Source organism: Saccopteryx bilineata, chromosome 4 (assembly GCF_036850765.1).
Source record: "Saccopteryx bilineata isolate mSacBil1 chromosome 4, mSacBil1_pri_phased_curated, whole genome shotgun sequence".
Classification (NCBI taxonomy): domain Eukaryota; kingdom Metazoa; phylum Chordata; class Mammalia; order Chiroptera; family Emballonuridae; genus Saccopteryx; species Saccopteryx bilineata.
In genome coordinates, this window is record NC_089493.1 from 121,804,268 (window position 1) to 121,825,933 (window position 21,666).

The 21,666-nt window shown below is 35.0% G+C and overlaps 1 non-coding gene across 1 annotated transcript; it reads left to right on the forward strand.

Annotated features, from left to right (window-relative positions):
• The first annotated feature begins 9,450 nt into the window (after positions 1 to 9,450).
• TRNAI-GAU (transfer RNA isoleucine (anticodon GAU)) lies at positions 9,451 to 9,526 on the forward strand. Its single transcript has one exon. It is a non-coding gene; the product is annotated as a tRNA-Ile (tRNA).
• The last annotated feature ends 12,140 nt before the right edge of the window (positions 9,527 to 21,666 follow it).

Genomic DNA, 21,666 nt, shown 5'->3' on the forward strand with positions numbered 1-21,666 from the left:
CGGAAATGTGTGTTATATTTATTGTTGAATTTCTTTGTCATCAATATATTTCTATTTATAACTGCTAAATCAATTTGTCATTTTTTCATCGGTATTCACTGTGGTTTTTAAACAACATTTTGAGGTGTTCTTTAAATTTTTCTGTTATAATGATTCATTTTGTGTGTGACCTTTTTTGTTTCTGTCTTCTTTTGTTTCATGTTATATAGTATTTTAAATAATTGTAGCTTTATATCTTTTCATTTTATTTGTGCTTAGGAATTTCTGTTTATATACAATTTTTCATAATCTTTTGATTTGCTTTTGATTCATATCTCAGACCAGTTTGATTTGCTTGTAAAAGACACTGGGATTTTGTGTTCTCTGACATTTATTTAGCAAAAGGACATTGTAAAGTGGGAGAAATTTGTCCTGTGAAAATATGTTCAGGCTTTGTTACCTTCCCAAGACGCCCATAGTAAATGTCACAAACTTCTCTGTTACGTAGCTTACCCTTATTTGTGAATTGTTTTGCCAAGATTTCATTTTCTTTTTAGAAAATCAAACTATATATTTGCTTTCCTGATTTCATTGTTTTCTCTCCATTACCCAGTTTCAATACTCAAGTGTATATGGACTTCTATATAATTGGTTTAGCTGAAAATTTAGCATATTTCTGAAACTTCATAGATTTAGTCATCACAACAGTACAGATTCTGAGGAGTTCAGGTGTGTAGGGATGAAATATTTCTGATTCTCTTTGTTAATTCAGAATCATTTTCTAATTTCTTTGACGTCAGTTGTTGAAGTTAAATAAATTATACAACTATACAAATTTTTTCTTTTGGTAACTACTGGTATAAACATTTTCCATTTCTTTTTAGTTTTTTTTTTAACTAATTTTGTTTCATATGAGAAGGAAATTCTGAGACTTCCACTTTATAATTTACTTTTTCTTCAGAGATACAAATATATTACTAGCTTTAAGAGAAAGACTAATTTAGACTAAGAGATTAAGCTGTTGGAAGCTACAAGGCATTACAAAAATACTGAATGAGCAAGAAGAGATTGGAATAATAAATATGGATGGATAAGGTTGGCTTTATACTAGGTATGAATGCAAGCAAATTTCTAGGAAGGGATTAGATATTTGAGAAATTTCATGCTTAATTACTACATTAAAAATAAGATAAAAAATTTGGTGAGGAGAAAAATCAGATTTTAGTAGGTGGTTGTGTGTTATAGTAGACAGTTAGATATTAATCAAAATGTAGGGAATGAACCAACCAGAAGCAGCTATTGAGTAAACCCGATTAAACTTTATAGTCAGCTGCGGATTTGCCTCACTGAAAGAGGGAGGGGAATAACACAGGGGAAGTCCTCTCACTGTGGCATGAGTGGTAAGAGCCAAAATGGTGACCATAAAGGGAAGGAGCTACCCAGGGAAAATCTGCGGGAAATATTGGGTAGGATAAAGACTTAAGCCCAGGATAAGCCACACACACAAACTAAAACCTGCTCTCACTTTAGCTTAAGGAAATACAGGGAAGATGAACAAAGGCCAGCTTCTTTAGCGGTTTAGCAGGCCAAAGCACAGCGCTAATCACAGGTTGGACAACAACAAACTAAGCTGGGCTATTGGAGCTTCAGATGCCAGGGTCACGGCACTACAGCTCTGGTCCCTTGCCCTCATTCTGGGCTTGGTGGTAATAAGTATGAGCTGGCAGCCCCAGAAGCTAGAATTCTGCAGAGACACGAAGCTGAACCACCTAATTGTGAATGAGACATCTAGGGAGGTGTACCTGGGGGCAGTGAATGGATAAACATATGAGTGCTGGGGAAGTGCCCTTGGAGTGTGTCATTATCTCTTAAAATCTTCCTACACATGTGTCTCTGAAATGCTTCTGTGACACTTCAAGTGCCTCTGTCCAGACTAGTCTTCATCTGGTAACAGCTAAATGAATCAAAGAAAAGGGAACCTGAGAGAAAATAGTGTAAACTATTTTTCCCAAAACTTCTTCTTTTTTTTTTTTTTTTTGTATTCCTCTGAAGTTGGAAACAAGGAGGCAGTCAGGCAGACTCCCACATGTGCCCGACCGGGATCCACCCTGCACAGCCACCAGGCGGCGATGTTCTGCCCATCTAGGGCATCACTCTGTTGCAACCAGAGCCATTCTAGCACCTGAGGCAGAGGCCACAGAGCCATCCTCAGCGCCCGGGCCAACTTTGCTCCAATGGAGCCTTGGCTGTGGGAGGGGAAGAGAGAGAGAGAGGAAGGAGAGGGGTAGGGGTGGAGAAGCAGATGGGTGCTTCTCCTGTGTGTCCTGGCCGGGAATTGAACCCGGGACTCCTGCACGCTAGGCCGATGCTCTACCACTGAGCCAACCGGCCAGGGCCCCAAAAGTTCTTGATGTAGATTTTATCTTTCTTTTCTAATCCTATCTACACAAAAATTTTCTTTTTGTTTATTTGCTTTATTGCCTTTCTCTCATTTGCTATATTCACTATTAGAATGCTTGGTGCTCTTGGAATTCAGAGTTGAGGTAATCTTAAGTGACACTGAGGTATTGTACCATAAAATCAATTATTCAACTGAATGGAGGAGAAAGAACAGTGCAGTTAAGAAAAAAATTGTTTGATTTGGCATATGTTTTTATGATGCTGCTTAATGAAACACTTTCCAAAGTATGATTTTCCTAGATAGATATAAAACCAATTCCTTTCACCTGAGCTTAGGTCCAGTAATGGTAAGAAAATGCATAAATAAATGTAATTGTGTTTAGAATTATTGAATCAAGTATAAAATATTTCACCTAAAATCTGTACCCAGAAAATGTTAGAAATCAGATAAACTTAGTTTTACATAGTAAGAAAACAGTATCCAAAACTTAAAAACTATTTAATTAACATAAGTTATTTAACATAAAGTGACCTGATTTTAGAAAGTTTTAAATATTTTGTATTTTTCATCATAGATAAAAACTAATATAAGCCCTGGCCGGTTGGCTCAGTGGTAGAGCGTTGGCCTGGCGTGCAGAAGTCCCGGGTTTGATTCCCGGCCAGGGCACACAGGAGAAGTGCCCATCTGCTTCTACACCCCTCCCCCTCTCCTTCCTCTCTGTCTCTCTCTTCTCCTCCTGCAGCCGAGGCTCCATTGGAGCAAAGATGGCCCGGGCGCTGGGGATGGCTCCTTGGCCTCTGCCCCAGGTGCTAGAGTGGCTCTGGTTGTGGCAGAGTGACCCCCCGGAGGGGCAGAGCATTGCCCCCTGGTGGGCAGAGCGTCACCCCCTAGTGGGCATGCCCGGTGGATCCCGATCGAGCGCATACGGGAGTCTGTCCCTCCCGGTTTCTAGCTTCAGAAAAATACAAAAAAAAAAAAAAAAAAACTAATATAAACACTTACTTTCAGTGTTAATGTGTGTAGAAAAGTAAGAATTACATTTATCTCAACTGTATGACAATTCATAAAATTGAAAATGATCAAATGTATTTATTTATTTCCCTTTAGACTGTTGTCTAACCTGGCTTTATTCTACCCTTAAGATGATTAAAATTATAATTAAAATGAGTTGTACATCATTGATTGGTTTAGGAAGACTGAATTTAAAAAAACAATACCCTGAAATACATCTTTACATCTCAATTTATTTGGGCTGATGAGGGTAGACTTGTTTTCTACCTCTTCTTTTAGAGTCTGGATAAACAGCAAGGCACTTAAAGTGATCTCAAATTCATTCATCCATTGAAACCCCCTGTTGTGACAAATATGAAAATAAAAAGATGCTTATTTTTTTGATTGAATTTATTGGGATGACACTGGTTAACAAAATTATAAAGGTTTCAGGTGCAGAACTTCACTACACATTATTTGTACACTGTATTGTGTGTTCACCACCCCAAGTGAAGTGACTTTTCATCTCCATTTATCTCCCCTTACCCTCTTCCACCTCCTTCATGTCCTTCCCCTGGAAATTACGACATTCTTGTCTATGTACACAAGTTCTTTTTTCTGCTCAATTCTTCCATTTCCCACACCCAGCACACTAACCCTGCTCCCCCTAACAGTTGTTAGCCTGCTTTCTATCTGTGAGTCTTTCTCTATTTTTTTTTTAGTTCATTTTGTTCATGAGATTCCACATATGAGAGAAATCATTATGGTGTTTGTCTTTTCTGACTGGATTATTTTACTTAGCATTATGCTATGAATGGTTTTCTTAACTGCAGCTATTTTCTTACCTGCACCTATCCAGGTCCATTCATGCTGTCACAAAGGTTAAGGTCCTTTTCTTTTTCCACCCAAGAGTATTTCATGGTGTAAGTGTACCACAGCTTTTTTATCCACTCATTTACTGATGGCCCCTTGGGTTGCTTCTGAACTTGGTTATTGCAAGTAATACTACAATGAACATAAGGATGCGTATACTTTTTTTGAATTAGTGTTTTGGGTTTCTTTGGATAAATGACTAGAAGTGAAATTTCTTGGTCATAAGTCAGTTCCATTTTTATTTTTAAGTAACTCCATACTGCTTTTCACAGTGACACCATTCTGCATTCCCATCAACAGTGCATAAGGTTTCTTTTCTCAACATCCTAGCCAATAGTTGTTTGTTGATATATCGGTGATAGCCATACAGACAATTGTGAGGTGATATTTCATTGCAGTTTTAATTTGCATTTCTTGATGATTAGTGGTGGTGAGCTTCACATCATGTCTATTGCTCATCTGTATGCCCTCTTTGGAGAAGTGTCTATTCAGGTCTTTTACCCATTTTTAATTGAATTGCTAATTTGGATAGATACATGAAAAAATAAAACTAGACCACCTTCTTATACCATATACAAGAATAAAACTCAAAATTAATTATCGACTTAAATATTACACTTGCAATCATAAATATCCTAGAAGAAAACATGAGCAGTAAAATCTCAGACATTTTTCATAGCAATATTTTTTTCTGATATATCTCCTCAAGCAAGGGAAACAAAAGAAATGATAATCAAATGAAACTACATCAAACTAAAAAGTATTTGCAAACAACAAAATGAAAACACAACCCACTAGCTTGATCAGGCAGTGGCACAGTGGATAGAGCATTGGACTGGGACTCAGAGGACCCAGGTTTAAAACCCCGAGGTCACCAGCTTGAGCCCAAGGTCTCTGGCTTGAGCACAGGGTCACTCAGTTTGCTGTAGCCCCCCAGTCAACGCACATATGAGAAAGCAATCAATGAGAAACTAAGGTGCCGCAACAAAGAATTAATGCTTCTTTTCTCTTTCCCTTCCTGTCTGTCTGTCCTTACCTGTCCCTCTCTCTGTCTCTCTCTCTGTCACACACAAAAAAAGACAACCCACTAAATGGGAAAATGTATTTGCTACTACATTTAAAAAAGGAAATGTTTTTAAAGCTTGAATCACATATACAAACTACTTGTCCTAAATTTGTTTAAATACAACTTGGATGATTCACTTAAAAAGCATTTTGTCACTTTAAATTCATTTCCTGAATCAGATATGAGTGAAGTCACCTTTCAAACTCTGTATTTCACAAGCCTTATGTGCACCCCTATGAAATAAATCATTTTTGTGTCTGTATAGATACTCTATGAAAATATACTTCTGAAATCTGATTAGGTATGCCATGAGAATAGACTGATTATTTGTGGGTGAAATGATTTTGCATGGTATCAGGCACTATCAATACTTACCTTCTCTATTTGAACACCATATGCATCAAAATTCATAAAAAGATAAGTAAATAATTTAAACATCTTTGCTGAAAATTAGAGATTAAAAGCTTTATAAAACAAATATGAAGTAAATAATATTTTAAACGTATCTGAGTATACTTTTACCATATTTCTGAGACATTCACATATAATAGTATGAGTTTTATGATGAAGGAATATTTTGCAATTCAAAGCAGTTAATAAGCCCTGGCCAGTTGGCTCAGTGGTAGAGCATCAACTCAACATGTGGAAGTTCCAGGTTCAATTCCTGGTCAGGGCACACTGGATAGAGGAACATCTGCTTCTCTCCCCCTCCCTGTTCTCTCTCTCTCTCTCTCTCTCTCTCTCTCTCTCTCTCTCTTCCCTTCCCACAACCATGGAACCTCTACCTCAGTTGCTAAAAATAGCTCGGTTGCAAGCATGACCCAAGATGGGAGAGCATCAGCCCTCGGGGGAATTTCCGGGTGAATCCCAGTCAGGGGGCATGCTAGAGTTTGTCTCTGTATTTCCCCTACTCTCACTTAAAAAAAAGTGGTTAATAAGCTTTGTGTGTAGATTATATGAGAGATGTGGTAGAAAATTATTTCAGAGAAGAAACTGGACAAAGTTATGCAGAGCCCAAAATTCAGTGCTATAATTTTTCAAAAACATGTGGAGATTCACTGAAGAATTTAAAACCATAAATAAATAAATAAATAAATAAATAAATATAATAAAATAAATAAAAAAAGAATTTAAAACCAGAAGAGGCACTTATATGGTCAGTTTTACATTTTTAATAACTCTTAAGAAGATAGTGTTGAGGACTGACATGCCTGTATTGAGCCTGAAGTTAAAATAATTAAGTTGCAACCACAACATTTCAGGAAAATGATGAGGAGATTGGGCAAGAGAAACTCAAATCAGAGGAAGGTTAAAGAAATGCAATCAAGTGTACTTACTAACCATTAATTGAATTAGAGAAGTGTCTAGAATAACTCCCAGGTTTTTGGTCCAGGTAATAAAGAATGCAATTACTATCAACCTAGTTGAAAGATGGGAAGGTGCCTAGGTACTGTCATGTAGAGATATTTAATGGTTGGTCATATGGGTCAAAGTCATAAAGGCAAAATTTGAGGTAGAAACTAGCTTTAAGAACAATTGACCTAGAGGTAGTGGTAATTAAATATTGTATGTTTTAAAAGGGTATATAGAACAAGAAAAAACAAACCTATATATGGATTCCATTGATCAATGAATCACAAATAAGAACATACCTGGATTTATAAAAATCATAGTTATTATTCCCATATTATATATAATATATATATTATATATATATAAATAATATATATATAATTTATATATAATATATATATAATAATATATAATATATATATTTATATATATAAAATATATATATATATTTTATATATATATATATAAAACCATTTCCATTATATTGTAATATGTAGTACTGTGTGGTTTCCAAGATACTGCTCTCCTTTGTCCTTCATTAAGAGTCACATTGCTTGAGTTCCATTTGCAAATGCATTTGTTTCCTTTCATTCTGTAAGCAGTGCTTCCCTGGACACGTCTTTATAATTTTTATAAGAAAAAGTACTTGTATAATGCACTGATAAATATTTTCACAGAAGTTCTTCTCTTATTCTAAAAGTGAGCTGTTGAGCTATATGGCGTCCTTTATAAGTGCTGTTTGGCAAAAAGTGATACATGATATTGCATAAGCTAGATTTTGTTGATGTGACAAAATAACCTCCAAATTTCAGTGACTTAAAGCAAAAATGTTTATTTCTTGCTCTTGTTCCATGCTGATGACCTGCCCCACCTTCATCTTTAGAACAGAACCTTGTGATGGCTCTCATATATCATTGATGTTCACTTTTATTGCCCAAAGCAAGTCATATAGCTAAGTTTGATGTCAGTGGGCCAGGGACACACCCATTCACAGGGAAATAGACAACAAATATCTCAAACAATACAATCTGTCACGTAAAGTCTATGCTTATTTCTGTTATTTCACTATTTAAAATCTCTCAATTGTATCTCTTTTTCTACCTATTTTGTAAAAATAAAGGCTGGGATTGGGAGAGAAATGTATCCTGACTCTCTTTTGGGGGTTAGGACAAAAGGATGCAATTTATCTCCTTTCCAACTACAGCTTGCTTGTGGCTTTATATACAGTACTGGTAATATTTTTCTTCAATATGTAACTAAAGTTTAGAGTCTATGCTTCCTGGTATACAGAGCAAACATAATCACATCACAAGTTGCTTGGTCTGAGTTTCAGTAATGTTTCACTTTAGTTAAATCTGTTTCCAGCCTGACCAGGCAGTGGTGCAGTGGATAGAACATTAATCCAGAATATTGAGGAACCAGGTTCCTGAAGTTGCCGGCTTGATCTTCTACATTATCTAAGTCAAGTGTTACTGGTTTTAAAAAATATTTTTCATGAGTTTTGGTAATGAAGGACAAATATATAGTAAAGCAAAATGATTTCACTTTGGGTGATAGGCACATAATACAATCAACAGTTCAAATGGTAAAAAAAACTGTTACCTGAAACCTATGTATTTTTCTTGATCAATGTCATCCCATTAAATTTAAATTTTTAAGTAAAATTTTAAAAAATAAAGAAAAAATAAAAAAGAAATTTGAGTAACTATACATATTTAATTAATAGTAACTAGCTAGTATGTTATGATTATTTATATATTAAAGCTTTTGATCCATTTAGTTTGTTTTCTTTCAGAAAAACTTATAGAACTTTAAAAATAAGATTGATACAAGTTTTCATTCTCTCATTATTTAAATATATTAAATAAATATATGGTTTTCCAGGTTTATTTTTTCCCGAATGATTTTTTATTTTTATATATTTATATATTTATTTATTTATTGTATTTTTTGTATTTTTCTGAAGCTGGAAATGGGGAGGCAGTCAGACAGACTCCCACATGCGCCCGACCGGGATCCACACGGCACACCCACCAGGGGGCAACGCTCTGCCCATCTGGGGCGTTGCTCCGTCGCAACCAGAGCCACTCTAGCGCCTGGGGCAGAAGCCAAGGAGCCATCCCCAGTGCCCAGGCCATCTTTTGCTCCAATGGAGCCTCGGCTGCAGGAGGGGAAGAGAGAGACAGAGAGGAAGGAGAGGGGGAGGAGTGGAGAAGCAGATGGGTGCCTCTCCTGTGTGCCCTGGCCAGGAATTGAAGTCAGGACCTCCTCATGCCAGGCCGACGCTCTACCACTGAGCCAACCAGCCAGGGCCCTGAATGATTTTTTAGTATAATATTCATAAATTGCCACAAATATAGGCATTGTTTTATCTATTTTATCCTTTGCTACTGCTTTTATCTCAACCTGTTTTATTATCTGTTCTTTTAATAAATTAACAGTAGTTCTTTAACTACTATTTTGTTTTTTATTAAGAAGACAGACTTGTTTCACGTATATAGTTAATTTATTTCAGAACCATACTTTCCTCATAAAATTCAGGCCATTTAAAATATGTTTTAGTATTTTAGATGATATAAGCCATTCTGATTGTCTTGTTAAAAACTCATATTTCAATGAAGAATATTTACAAGCCCAATTTTGTAGGTCTCTGCATTTCCTTGCTCTCCTTCTATTACCATAAACATGCTTGCAGATTCCCTTAGACTCTCTAAGAAGATAGACAGATGATGTGTCCAACTCAGTTCCTGGTACTTAACAATATTGGATAAAAAAAAATCAATTCTGGGCCCTGGCTGTTTGGCTCAGTGGTAGAGCGTCGGCCTGATGTGCAGGAGTCCCGGGTTCGATTCCCGGCCAGGGCACACAGGAGAAGTGCCCATCTGCTTCTCCACCCCTACTCCTCTCCTTCCTCTCTGTCTCTCTCTTCCCCTTCTGCAGCCAAGGCTCCATTGGAGCAAAGTTGGTCCGGGCGCTGAGGATGGCTCCATGGCCTCTGCTTCAGGCACTAGAATGGCTCTGGTTGCAACAGAGCAATGCCCCAGATGGGCAGAACATTGCCCCCTGGTGGGCATGCCAGGTGGATCCCCGCCGGGTGCATGCGGGAGGCTGTCTGACTGCCTCCTCCTTTCCAACTTCAGAAAAATACAAAAAAAAAAAAATCAATTCCTCTTTGTATGGGAGAAAGGTCTTTCTAATCAAAGACTACATTCAGGTTAATCAAAGAATACACTCAGGCTAAATTTTGAGGAATTTACCCTGTGGCTTAGTTTCAGCTACAAAGAACATGGTAAACTAAATGTTTTTGCAACTATTAAGCATTCTTACACTCTGTTGAGCATTTCTCTCCCTGTTTAGATCTGTAGCTGCTGTAAGGAATCTGGTATTGTAAACTGACAAAGGTAGAAACTGGCCCTCTATGGAAAATTGGCAATCCGTTATCAATGTTAGTAGCTGAAGGAGGTCAACTTCTGAAAATTTATCTCCTAAATGTAAGTATCCTGAATAGCTGCTTCATCTTTTGACAATCCAATTTTCTTACATGTTTTACCAACATAACTATCAATATGGCAGCTTGGAAGTCAACAGTTTCTGGTTTTTAGTTTTCTATATTTTGGAGTCAATAACCCGGTATTTAAAAAATAATAAGGTCAACTAAAACTACACAGAAACTTCCAGTGTCCCATGGATTACTGTGTTAATTAATATCAATTATAGTACACTTTATAATTAATATGAGTTAAAGGGAAACTTATAAATAATTAACAGTAACAAATAAGTTAATTAAAGTGGCTATTTGGCAACTGAGTTTTTGTGAATTGGTTTTGGCTAATTAGGTTTTGCTAAATTAACTAGATTTAATAGTGGCTTGATTCACTGATCCTGAAATCATTACCATGTTCTGTGGGCTTCTGCTTCTCCCTCAGGTGAGGCGCACATCAAGCATCTTGATTGGTAAATATATCCAAGTAGGAAAGGTCCATTAGTTTTAACTGAGATCAAGTTGTAGTCACATACCAGTTATGTATTTTTGGTTTAAGACACAAATCTCATGGGTAATTCTTTGTTTACTTTCTAAATATGTTTTTTTTTTCTTGAAAAACTTGAGAAATCCTTGTTTGGATACTGAAATATCCCAAATTCTTACTTTTTATTTTTATTGAATTTATTGGGGTGACATTGGTTAATAAAATTATGTAGGTTTTAGGTGTACAATTTTATAATACATCTTTTGTGTAATCTATTGTGTGTTCACCACCCCAATCAATTCTCATCCCATGACCATTTATCTCTCATTTATCTTTTTCTACCTTTCCTCAACTTTCTTTCTCTCTGGTAATCACCATATTATTGTCTGTCTATGAGGTTTTTTTGAAAAAGGTAAAGGGGTGAAGTAAAAAAAGAAAAACTCATAGACAATATTCTTACAATTAACTAGAATTCTTTCTGTATTTTTAAACACATAGATATTATCAATATCATGAACATATTAATGAGAAATAAAAGGAATATTTTTAGATGCACTAAAATTTAATAAAAATATAAAATTCATCTCTTAATATCTGAGTATATATTAGTTGGCTATTTGCTATGCCAAAGTATTCATTGAATGAGTAACTTGTCAGTGTATTGGTGATTGCTGTTAAATGGACAAAAATATTATGGCATATGCTGCCTTATATTTGTTATTGTTACCAGGAAAACCCTTCACTATATATTGCCCCTGGAGTTGACAGATTAATCAATGAAAGAAAAGATCAGGATGGGTTTTTGTAACTTATGAAATTTTAACATTTTCGTAAGATCATATGCTACATATGCTAATAAGCTTCACAGAAAACATGCTCTCTGATTTCTTATGCTCATCTCAAAACAATATATTTAATTTTTTTACATTCAGAATTAGTAAAATCACACACACAAATACATACACATATATGCAGAATTTCTTCCATATTTGATATCTTTAAGCTATATTATAAAAATAGTCTATGGAAATTCTCTCTGTGTTCTAACAAGAGAAGGTACTTTACCACTGGGCACATGTGTTCTTCAGTACTATATTAGTTAGCTCTAGCTGCCGTAACAATCACAGATTGGACAACTTCAACAGTAGACATTTATTTTCTCAGTTCTAGTGGCTAGAAGTCTTGAGATTAGAGTATCAACATGGTTGGGATTAGGTAAGGGCTCTCTCTCTGGCTTGCAGATGGCTGCTTTCTCATTGTGTTCTTACATGGGAAAGACAGCAAGCAAGCTAGCTTTCTAGTACAGTATATCTTCTTACAAGGACACTAATTCCATCATGAATGCTTTATTATCATAAACTCATCAACCCTAATTACTCCTAATGACCTCATTTCCAAATATAAGGGTTTTTGGCTTCAACATATGTTTTCCATAATACTTATATTCAGTCCATAATAAGTACCTATCTTAAGTATTATAGTATCTGAACTAGGTATGAATAGATATTCTAGCACTAAATCCTTGTTCATATCACCACTGACCAATAGAACAGGGGTCCCCAAACTTTTTACACAGAAGGCCAGTTCACTGACTCTCAGACTGTTGGAGGGCCAGACTATAAAAAAAAACTATGAACAAATCCCTATGCACACTCCACATATCTTATTTTAAAGTAAAAAAACAAAACGGGAACAAATACAATATTTAAAATAAAGAACAAGTAGATTTAAATCGACAAACTGACCAGTATTTCAATAGGAACTATGCTCCTCTCACTGACCACCAATGAAAGAGGTGCCCCTTTCGGAAGTGCGCAGGGGGCTGGATAAATGGCCTCAGGGGGCCACATGTGGCCCGCGGGTCGTAGTTTGGGGACCCCTGCAATAGAACTTACTGATGAAGATATTCTGTACCTGCATTATAAAAATAGAAAATTTTAACATCATTTGATAAATTAAAACAAAAGAAAACAATACAAAATTGTGGGAAGAAAGTGTCATAATAGCAGAAGGGTAAATGTTAATGTAAATATTAATTTCAAAACTACAATTTTAAGTGTTTAATCAAAACTGCAAATGTAACTTAATACACACCTTAAAACAGATATTAAAAGTATAAGAACAATATCCTACAAGAGAAATTATATTGACTAATTGTTTATTAACATACATGTATTCACATATATGCACAAATATTCACTTGTAATTAAATATAAAGCAAAGTTAAAATACAAACATTATTTTGGAAGGTTACTTTTTTTTTTTGGAAGGTTACATTTGAGTTAACTTTGATTCACCGTTTTGTTGAATGATATCACAACTCTCAAAGAAACAATAGTATTTTATAGCAATTCTAAAATTTGTAGAGTTATGCATGTACTTTATGTCAATAAAAATTATTTTGGAGAGGTGGAATAAAATATGAATTCCAAGCATAGAGTTATCTTCTGAGAATATAACAATGTATAAGAATTACTTCTTGGATTCCAAAGAAAATCATAGTCTAGCTGAGGAAATATATATCTAAACAAAGAACTTTTAAATATAGAATTATTAGTGAAATTATAAAGCTATACCCAGAGTGCAGTGGTGGTACAAATGAAGGGGGGTTAGTATATTTTGTGAATACAATATAGAAATGGCTTCTAGAGAAAAAAAATTACAAGCTTGATTATTTTACCTGTCATTGATCAAGTATAGGCATTCCCAGGCAGAATTAATTACCTGTTTTAATCATATAGTTAGTATAGTAGTTTTTATTCTGAGCTATATATCATTGTCTTTTCTTATTTAAATAATAAATTCCTTGTAGTAGTATAGCATTTATTTTCATCTGTGTACTTCAAACACATAAAATTGTTGGAAAGTGTCAGTGTTTGATACATACATATTCAAGTGAATAATATATACATATATATTTCACTAATTTAAAATAGAGAAAAATATTAAAATATGACTCATGAAAATAGATATATTTATGTTGAACTGTTTTACATTTATTTGTTAGGTAAAATTTTTGAAGAATATTTATATTATTTATCAGTTTTACTATAGTACAATCTAATGAGATTTTACTAGACTATATTTTGAAGTAAATACTTTTATTTCTATTATTCCCACCAAATGAAAGGCTTTTATCTTTACAAAATTAAATATGTAAATGTTTATTTTAAAATTTTATGACAGACTTTAAAATTCCACAAAATAAGAAAGAAGGTTCTTCATCAAACATTATGAATATGTTAAAGACAATATACTTATCAGAAGCTTTATATATACAGATAAATCAATGAAAACATAAATAAAACTACCCCAAACAAATCCTTTTTTTAGTAGGCATAGAATAATATAGCATCACATATAAAAATAAAGCTAATAAGTTTTGTGTACAGTAAAGTTGTTCTACTCAATGAGAGCATTATAATCTTCTCCAAGGTAAACATTTTAATATTATCATAAAGTATATGCTTCAACTTACTACTTTGAGTTTTCTAAACTCATTCTAATATGAATTTGCTTATTCTTTAGTTCTCACTTATTTCAGTGCTCAGAAGTAACAGAACTTGGAGGCTTTGTTACTGAGATGATAAAGGTTCAAAAATGTCCTTAAAATTGCCTCTGAAATTAAAAAAAAACACATCATAATCAAGAGTCAATGTGCAAACTGGTTTTATTCAGCTATCAGACATAAGCAATTGACCATTCAAAATCTTAATATCTCAGCAATTTAATTTGTGCTTTTTGATAGACCTATATAAAACACTCTCCTGCCTCAGCTAATAGTCCGAACAATTTTAACATTGTTCATTTTTAGTTATAATCACATAAACTACACACCAGATAACACAGTGCAGGTGTCCAAAATGTAAACATGGGAAGACCCTTAAATAAAAAAAAAAATCAACTCAGCAAACTATAAAAACATCTTTATGCAGCCCTTTTTTAAGGTAATCATTTCTTCCTATGCCATGTGCTATGGCAATAAAAAATTTAACTGGTATCCCTTGTCTAGAATCCTAAGAAAACTGCAGCTGTTCATCAAGAGCGTTTTAGTTTTTAGCAGAGCTGCAGCTGTAACACACATAATTCACATGGTACATTGGAGCTGTCCATCTGTTCAGTGCTGTATTCATGGTTGACTAATCATCTGTAATAGAATTCCTGTTTAGTTGTTTGTGTATAATACCATATTGTAATGACTCCAGATCATTTATCCTGCATAGCTTCAGAGTAACACATCATGCTATTTCCTCTGGAGAAATGCTCTGAAAAAAATATTAGAAAGTAATTTTATTAGAAGCAGAAAAAAAAAAACCCAGACATTTCAAAGCATTTATCTTAGTATCAATCAATTAACAAACTACTAATATAAACTTTTACAACCTTAGACCTATATAATTTGTTTGATAAGAGATAATGGTAACCCTTAACATTTATTGAATGCTCATTATGGATCAATCACATCCCAAGAATGCATAAGTATCCATTTATGTAAAAGATATAACAAATTTTTATGTCATCAGTATTATTATATTGATCAAATTAACTATCTAATTCAGATAATATAATTATTCAAATTAGTATATTTCTATTATAATAAGGACATTATAGTATAATATGATAGCATGAATAAAGAATATTGTCTATATATGCAACAAGAAACTAACTCACTGTACTCTACTGGAAATCACTTGTTTATTTGTTCTTGCTGACTCAGTATGTCTATTTTTGTTCTTTTGGTAACAACATCTTATTTTGTTTAAAGGGACCACCCCTTTAACACTTTCGATCTATGTGGTTTGAAGTAAACATACCTATCTTTCAACACCAGGAATATACATATAAAATATGTCTGACTAATAAGAACATTCTGCCCACTGGTCACAGTGATTAGTTCAGTTGTATAGGCCAAGTTAGCTCACTAGACACAATCTTTAGATGATGTTAAAATCAAGAGGAAAAGAAAGTTCATTTTTCCCTTGAACCAGAAACTGAAAGACTACTAAATTGGCACAGCTGGCATTCTTAATTCTGAGAGAGCTGTAAGTAACAGCCAGCACAGATAGAGTATACTCGAGACAGTGAGACTAGGTCCTAGTAGCATTACTGAATGACTAAATCTGGCTGCTTTAAGTCATTTCTGGCCCTGACGTTTTAGTTAAATTAATAGAAAAAATATCATTTATTTTCCCTGAACTGATTTAATCTGGTTCTCTTCCTCATAATTATACACACATAGCCAAGGTAATGGCATTGAATCTTACACATGCAAATACATGTAATTAAGCAGGTAAATATGCAAAGAAGGAGTTCAGAGAAAAACCAGATGGTACAAAGAAGAATCACAGTTTTGAAACCTCAGCTATGAGATAGAAAATAAACAACAAATACTTGCCAAGTACTCGCCAGTCTTCCATAACTATGCAGAGCTATTTTTTTTTTTTATAACAAAGACAGAGAGAGGGAAAGATAGGATCAGACAGGAAGGGAGAAAGATGAGAAGCATCAATTCTTCATTGAGACACCTTAGTTTATTCATTGATTGCTTTCTCATATATGCCTTGACCGGGGGGCTACAGCAGACCGAGGGACCCCTTGCTCAAGCCAGTGACCTTGGGCTCAAGCTGGTGAGCCTTGCTCAAACCAGATGAGCCCACACTCAAGTCGGTGACCTCAGGATTTCAAACTTGAGTCCTCCACGTCCCAGTCTGACACTCTACCCATTGCATCACCGCCTGGTCAGGCTATGCAGAGCTATTTATGTGCTCAGTTTGATAGGTGCTGAATAAAGCATGCTAACCAAGATAAAGTCCTTATTCTCACAAAGTTCAACATTTATCAGGTGACCTTGAAATCATAAAATACATTACAACATTCAAACAATCTAAATTTTATAATTGCTCTAGCTTAGAATTTAAGAGAATAATGGAAAAAAGTTAAAGTAGACAAAATGTCAAATCCTTCAGTGTTTTGGTTCTGTTTTGGTGGTTAGTTGTATAAATCTGATTTTTTTTTTTTTTGTATTTTTCCGAAGCTAGAAACGGGGAGAGACAGACAGACTCCCGCATGCGCCGGACCGGGATCCACCTGCCACGCTCACCAGGGGGCGACGCTCTGCCCACCAGGGGGCGATGCTCTGCCCCTCCGGGGGGGTCACTCTGCTGCGACCAGAGCCACTCTAGAGCCTGGGGCAGAGGCCAAGGAGCCATTCCCAGTGCCCGGGCCATCTTTGCTCCAATGGAGCCTTGGCTGCAGGAGGGGAAGAGAGAGACAGAGAGGAAGGAGAGGGGGAGGGGTGTAGAAGCAGATGGGTGCTTCTCCTGTGTGCTCTGGCCGGGAATCCAACCCGGGACTTCTGCACGCCAGGCCGACGCTCTACCACTGAGCCAACCGGCCAGGGCCTAAATCTGATTTTTAAAATTATTTTATTTTTAATTTATTGGAATGATATACTTTGCCAAATCATTCAGATGTACACACCCATTGTGCACACTCCATCCCAAGCAAAGTCTCTTTCTGGATTCTTTCTCCCCCACTTTTAATCCCCTCCCCCTACCTCCACCCCTCCTTTCCCTCTGGCTATTGCACCATGTTTTCCGTCTGATCCTTATATGCTAGTTATGGGCACAAACACAAGGATTCAGCCTGACAGAATAAACACCTCCTGACTTCCAGATTGTTTTCTTTCCACAACATCATTCATAAGCATATCAAAATTAATAAATATTATTTACTCTTGCAAGCTTTAGAAAATACCAGCAATAGCTTAGTACCTCAGATGTTTTATTTTCTTACTGATAATCATCCCCAAATTTCTTTGCAGTAAATCAGCAAAAATGTGAACTCACCTTAGTAGTGCTCTCTCCCTATCAACTCTCATACATATATTTCTTTTTACATGTTTTTTTCACAATATTTATTCAACTATCATAACTTCTTTCAATTTATGATTAATGACAATAATCCATCAGCATTAAGGTAATGTAATAAGCCATTGATGAGATTACAGAACTATTATAATAATGTAAAAATTGCCTTTTTTATTCCATTGATATTGACAGCTTAATTATATAAAGCCCTTAATAGTTCTAATGAAAAAATGACTAGAAATCTCAGAATTACAACTGATACATGTTTTTTATACCTACTCTATTTATTTAGACATTATATCTTTTTCTACATTTTATCTGACAAATATCTCTCAAATACAATCAGTTTCATCTTCGCTCTCATTCCCCTAGACTGCAGCTACCATCAACTCTTGCAGAGATGACTTTTTGTGGTACCCCTTGATTTGATAATGCTGAATATTCTTGTCTTCTCAAATTCAACCTCTACCCTCCATGACAAGTTTTGCTGAAAAAAAAGTTAAATTGCTGCTATTACTTTTGGGAAAAAATAAAGCAAAATCTCTACAAAGTGCTGGTCTCTCCAGTTTTTGTTGTTCTGTTTTGGTTTTTCCAGTTACCATGCAAGCTTGTACATTCCACAATGAGTAGAACAATGTTTCCCATGGACATGATAATCTTTCAATGTAATATATGTTCCTTCCATCCAGTGATGTCATCTATGGTTCCTCTATTGAATCTGCTTAGACCTCTGGCCATCATCTTAGTTTTTTGGTTATTGTGGCAGATTCTATATTCTACAATGGCCACAACTTCTGACTCTGTTTGCCCACGCCATCCTAGTTAAAATAGTAAATCAACACTAATATAATTTCCCATGGGAATATTACAGAAATTACAACCACCAAACTAAGAATTTAGTGATAGAGGTCTCTTGTAGATAGCCATTTAATTCACCAGTAAGATCTCTTCAGAAACTGGATAAATCCTGGAGAATGACTGTAAGCTCTTATAGACTCACATAGGCAATAGCCATGATTACAGAGGCTGTACTACACTTGATATTGTTAATAGAGCAGATAAAAAAGAACGTAGGTACAGAAAATGTCATTCATTTGTTAACTTTTAGTCTTTAACATTACCATTGGAATAATAATCAGAAGAGTTTGTGTTAATACTGGGATGCTCGTTTACATTTTTTCCCTCAGAGGTAAGTTGTATCTCCTGTTCTCCTTCAGAAGTGAATCAATCAGCTGAATATCTCACAGAACATCACATTGATGACATCAAGCTGACTAGACAAGAACAAGAAGAGGTGGCAAGAACACTGGAGTCCTTGATAAGACTCATGCAACACTGATGATAAAATAACTCTATGGGGATTGAGGAACCTGCCGTTTCTTTGAAGAGTCTGGGGGTCTATTGGTCAGTACAAGAGAATGTGTCTTTCAAATTAGAAAACAAATTACTATATCTCCTCCATAAAGAAGGCTACCTTTACCAATTTACTTAAAATTTCAAGTTCATGTTAAATTTCTGGCTCTCTAAACTAATAATTTTTTTTTAGGTAAGTAGATTAAAATAGTCCTGCCTGCATTACCTAGTTGGAAGTGCTTAATTTATCTCTACTAGTAAGAAATAGATAGATGACTTATGTCTTAATTATATATTACATTTAATATAGTAGAACAAAAATGGGTCAATTAAATGCTAGTTTTCACTAGCTAACATATATTCTAATACCAGAAGTGTTGATATTATATTACTTTTTGACAAAGGTAACAGTTGATGTTTCATTAATATTAAATATTAAAGTTTCCAACTTCAAGCCAGGATGCTCCAATATTAGAATAAGCATTGTACCAATGAAATGTACCGAATTGTTCACTGAGCATACAATATTTTCCCTTCCTGGATACCCCAGGATTTATCTTTATTTACTATATGTACCTCCAATTATCATCCCCTTAACCACTGACATCTTGCACTCTATCAATCATTCTCTTGCCCACCACTTTCCTTCTATCTATAGACCTTTTTTCTTCTAAAGACAAATATATTTTCTGGTGAGCACTGGTCATTTGTAAAAATTTTAAGAAACAAAAAGGTTATGGATTATTTTCTCATTGTGGGCAGGAGGAGATTGGGAAGGAATGAGATATTTTGCACTAAAAAATAAGCAAATAGACAGTATGTATCATCAAGATTTTCTCATTTGTCTCAGTCCCAGAAAGGGTTTTGCTGCCTCTTACAGTTTCCTTAGGTTAACACCAGCTGAAGAAAGTTTCCAGCCAAAAACTCACATTTGAGTAACATACTCAATTGACTTTTGCATGATGTGTTTACTGGGAGGGAAAGCAGAACACACAATGTCTTTCTTACTACTAATTTTTTTTTTTAAATGAGAGAGAGCGACAGACAGACAGATAGAAAGGGAAAGAGATGAGAAGCATCAATTCTTCGTTGCAGATCCTTAGTTGTTCATTGACTGCTTTCTCATATGTGCCTTGACAGGTGGGGGGCCACAGCTGAGCCAGTGACCCCTTGCTCAAGCCAGCAACCTAGAGCTTCAAGCCAGTGACCTTGAGGTCATGTTTATGATCCCATGCTCACACCGGTGTCCCTGTGCTCAAGCTGGTGAGTCTGTGCTCAAGCCAGAGGAACCCGCACTCAAGCCAGTAACCTTGGGTTTTGAACTTGGGTCTGAGCATCCTGGGTCGATGCTCTATTCACTGTACCACCACCTGGTCAGGTGACACTATTGATTCATAACTGTTCTCTCTTTCACCCTATTTCTGCTTCTATTTCTCCCTATCCATGATGTTTCTTCCCCTTTCTCCTCATCTTCTGTAAGATTTTGGTTTAACACAAAATATGACTTCTATTTTGCCAGAAAAAAATGTTTTAATTTTGAAAATCATCTGGGAAATCATTAATTTTATGATATTCCTGAGATAATTGTTAATTCTTATTAAAATTTTATAGCCTTTTAGTTCTAATATTATATTTTAACTATTAAAGGTAAGTTTACTTATTTCCTATTTCTATATTATATAATGTATCTTACATATATTTATGCACATAAAATAACACACATGTGTTTATTAGAAAACAGAATAAAATTAGAACCTATCAGGCATGTTATCTATAAGTTCATTTACATAATGTTTTCCTATATGAAAAGATAATATATACAAAAATTTCTATTCATATATTTTCTCATGTTTGAAGTTATTTCCTAAGAACATTTTATAATAAATAAGTTAATATATATTTTAAAGTATGGCACTGCTAAGAAAATAATAATACATTCTTGAGATAATTTTTTTAGACCAAGTTACCAGTACAACATTCTAACTTAGTTGTTTATCATATGAATCAAAATTTACAGAATGTAATCTTATATCTGCTGTAAAGTAGGAGTTGTTTTTAAGACACCCATGGACTGCCATATGATGATTTGGTTGAATAATTAATAACATATAAACAAGACAGCAACCTAGAATTGATATTAAACATAACCTATAAAAACAAATGAATTACAGTTTAACAAAAAGAGAGGTATAAGAGCAATTGACCTTTGACTAGGCAGTGGTGCAGTGGATAGAGCATTGGACTGGCATGTGGAGGACTCAGGTTTGAAACCTCAAGGTCACCAGCTTGAGCACAGGGTTGCTGGCTTGAAGATGAGATCATAGACATGACCCTATAGTAGCTGACTTGAAGCCCAAGGTCAGTGGCTTACAGCCCTAGGTTGCTGGCTTGAGCAAGGGGGCACTTGCTCTGCTGTAGCTCTCCAGTCAAGGCACATATTAGAAAGCAATCATTGAACAACTAAGGAGATGCAATGAATAATTGATGTTCCTCATCTCTCTCTCTTCTTGCTTTTCTGTCCCTCTCTCTTTGTCTCTGTCACACACACACACACACACACAAAGCAATTGGCAATAGCATTCATATAAGGATAGAATATGTAATCTGTAATATAAAATATGTATAGCTGTATAATGCTATTGTGTTAGGATTAAAAATTTATGACATGTTTAGCACCTCCATTTTTTAAATTTATTGGGGTGACATTGGTTAATAAGATTATATGTTTCAAGCATACATTTCTATGATATATAATTTGTATATTGCATTGTGTATTCACCACTCAAAGTCAAATCATCTCCCATCACCATACAT